Here is a 3,149-nt window from a genome sequence, read left to right as displayed (position 1 = left end):
TGAGAGTCCTAAGTTTCCCAGGGGAAGGTATTGTGTGCAACACGCCCCACTCCGGTGATGTAAACATGCCCGCACTGATTAGCGCTAATGCATTGCAGGTGTGAGAGAGAGAGAAGCGGCGCTCACACAGGCTTCCTGTTACGCAAGCCAGGATAAAAAGGGACCATTCAGAGAGTGTTGGTCGTTGTTCAGTGGGTTCGCGTTGTTCAGTGGGTTGTCGTTGTTCAGTGGGTTTGCGGTGTTCAGTGGGTTTGAAGTGCTCAGTGAGTTGGAAGTGTTGAAGAGCCTAAAGGGTTGACTTGGAGCAGTGTTGGATACAAGCTTCCTCAGGAAAACCGTTGTGGTGTGGAGACCGCCCATTTGAGTTTGCTGGATCAGAGTGATCGTTTGTGGGAAGTCTGCTGGACTGAGCTATCGTCTGGATTGGTGCTGTGGAAGGAGAGAGAAGAGATAAGTGAACTGATTTCATCTTATGAGTGTTTAAATTGCTGGAAGAGGATGCAGTAAATGTGGATCTGATTGTCGGAAGAGCTATGTGTTTCAGAGTGTGTTGAGGAGGAATTGAGAGAGAAATCCCTCGTGGAGCGAGCGCAACAAACTGAGTGGGGCCTCTGACCAGCCTTATTGCGTGAGTGAATTGCAGTGCTTTTGCCTTATTGATACACATTGATTTGTGGCTGTGGAATTGAAGTGAACACAAGTGTGCTGTGCCTTTGCTGAGAAGTGGCCCTAGCCCCATTTACACGTTTGTGGAAAGTTACTATATCTGCTCCCCATTGGAAGTCCAGTGTGATACAGCTGCACTGAAGAGGGTACTCTGTACTGTGAAGGTCCTTAATTGTTATTTACTGTTTTGAGCCCAGAAGCCTACCGCATCACTGGAGAAACGATCTTTTAACCCACTGTCTCCTTACTGTGAATTGAAGAGAGTACTGTGCAGATCCTTACCTGTTCCACTTACTGTTGAGTTCAGAGGCATGCAGCATCACTGGTAACGTACCCTTTTTAATCCATTGTCTCCTTGCTGTGCACTGAAGAGAGTACATTGTACTGTGAAGATTCTTACCCGTCCTATTTACTGGTTGAGCCCAGAAGCCTACCGCATCACTGGAGAAACGATCTTTTAACCCACTGTCTCCTTGCTGTGAATTGAAGAGAGTACTGTGCAGATCCTTACCTGTTCCACTTACTGTTGAGTCCAGACGCATGCAGCATCACTGGTAACGTGCCCTTTTTAATCCATTGTCTCCTTACTGTGCACTGAAGAGAGTACATTGTACTGTGAAGATTCTTACCCGTTCTACTTACTGTTTGAGCCCAGAAGCCTACAGCATCACTGGTAACGTACCATTTTAATTCATTGTCTTCCTGCTGTGTACCGAAGAGAGTACGTTGTACTGCGAAGATCCTTACCTGCTCTACTTACTGTTGAGTCCAGAAGCACACTGCATCATTTGGGAAGCAACCTTTTAATTCACTGTCTCCTTACTGCGAGCTGAAGAGAGTACTGTGTACTGTGAAGATCCTTACCTGTTCTACTTACTGTCCGAGTCCAGAGGTATACAGCATCACTGGTAAAGTACCCTGTTTAATCCATTGTCTTCCTGCTGTACATTGAAGAGAGTATTTTGTACTGTGAAGATCCTCACCTGTTCTACTTACCGTTTGAGTCCAGAAGGACGCAGCATCATGGGCGAAGTAAACCTTTAACTCACTGTCTTCCTCCTGTGGACCGAAGAGTACCGCGCACTGCGAAGAATCCTTACCTGCTATACTTACTGCCCGAGTTCGGAAGTCTGCAGCACTGCTGGGAAAAAGTAAGCTTTCAAACCATTGTTCCATTACGGTGTGCCGATGAGAGTTCTCGGTACTGTGAATATCCTTACCTGTTCTACTTACTGTTTGAGTCCAGAAGCATGCAGCATCGCTGGTGAAGCCGTCTAGTGATTCGCTGGCTCGCCCCCCTGTGAACCGAAGGGAGAGCTGTGTACTGTGAATAACCCTTACCTGTTATTCTCACTATCTGAGTCTGGAAGTCTGCAGCACCGCTGGTGAACGGAGTCCCTAAATTGCCGCCCAGGGGACACCGTGACAGTTGCGACACGCCCGCCCGTGACAGAAGGATATCTAGAGGACAGTGAAGGCTATCCAATTGATGCCCCTTGTTTTATCGTTCAATAAAGATCGTTCCTCCTTTGAAACTTACCTGTGTCTCCGTAGTCCTCTGTTGTGTGCCTGTGGTGTCGGCTCCCCACGGTGGTGACTCAGTAAGAGAGGGGGGGGGTGGTTGGTCATCCGAGCATTCCTCCCCTCGACCTGTGTGACATCAAGTGGCGTAGTTGGCAGGGTACACGCCGTGAGTTGTAGCGGCCACAGGTACGCGATGGCGGACGAAGAGGCACCCGAGGCTCGTCCACAAGTCATGCCGATCTTCATGGGAGCTCCTTGGGCGCAGCGCTATGGAGGACCGGGGTCGGAGTTAAGTTTGCAGGATTGGAGGGCGCAGACGGAGTACCTGGCTGGACTACAGGGATTGAGTGCCGCGCAGAGAGTACAGTTTGTGTTGGGGTCATTGGAAGGAGAAGCAAAAAGGGAAGTACTGGCTGCACCGGAAGCCGCACGGGCTACTGCGAAAACTATCTTTGATTTCTTGTTTGGATTGTATGGAGACTCTACCCCAGTGGCCACTCTTCGTGCCCAGTTCTTCAACTATCAACAAGGACCTACGCAGACACTTCGGGCATACTCCTTGAAGTTACGGGAGCAGTTTGGCCGGCTGAAGGGGCGACCGGATCATGGACTGGGTGAAGGGGATGCCTTGCTACGAGACCAATTCGTCTTGGGGCTGCGTGAAGGGCCGGTACGCCAGGGCATACGACTCCAGCTTCGACGAGACCCCACTATGACCTTTGAGGCTCTGCGACAAGAGGCCTTGGCGTTGGAAATAGACCAGGGAGAGGTAACTCGTACCCCAGTTTGTGTGGCAGCAAGTAGTGCTAGTGGACCTGCTCCTGTCGAACCGGACGATTGGAAGCAGAAACTGAGGACCGAGCTGCTAGAGGATGTCAAGGGACAGATGGCGGAATTATCGCGGAACCTGCTGGGTGAACTTCGTCGAGGACGAGTCAAGGGCGGAGCAGTGGTGAGAG

The 3,149-nt window shown here is 50.3% G+C and overlaps 1 long non-coding RNA gene across 2 annotated transcripts; it reads left to right on the top strand.

Moving 5' to 3' along the window:
• Positions 1-353: 353 nt before the first annotated feature.
• LOC130082004 (uncharacterized) lies at positions 354-2,156 on the top strand. Of its 2 annotated transcripts, none has more exons than XR_008806735.1 (3): positions 354-991; positions 1,439-1,817; positions 1,913-2,156. It is a non-coding gene; the product is annotated as an uncharacterized LOC130082004 (long non-coding RNA). The 2 variants fall into 2 exon arrangements; XR_008806734.1 differs by having other exon boundaries at positions 1,908-2,156.
• The last annotated feature ends 993 nt before the right edge of the window (positions 2,157-3,149 follow it).

This window comes from Rhinichthys klamathensis, unplaced genomic scaffold (genome assembly GCF_029890125.1).
Source record: "Rhinichthys klamathensis goyatoka isolate OS25496 unplaced genomic scaffold, OSU_Roscu_1.1 h1tg000040l_1, whole genome shotgun sequence".
NCBI classification, from domain to species: Eukaryota; Metazoa; Chordata; class Actinopteri; order Cypriniformes; family Leuciscidae; genus Rhinichthys; species Rhinichthys klamathensis.
Note: the sequence above shows the minus strand (reverse complement) of the source record. Positions and strands in the feature narration are given on the sequence as shown.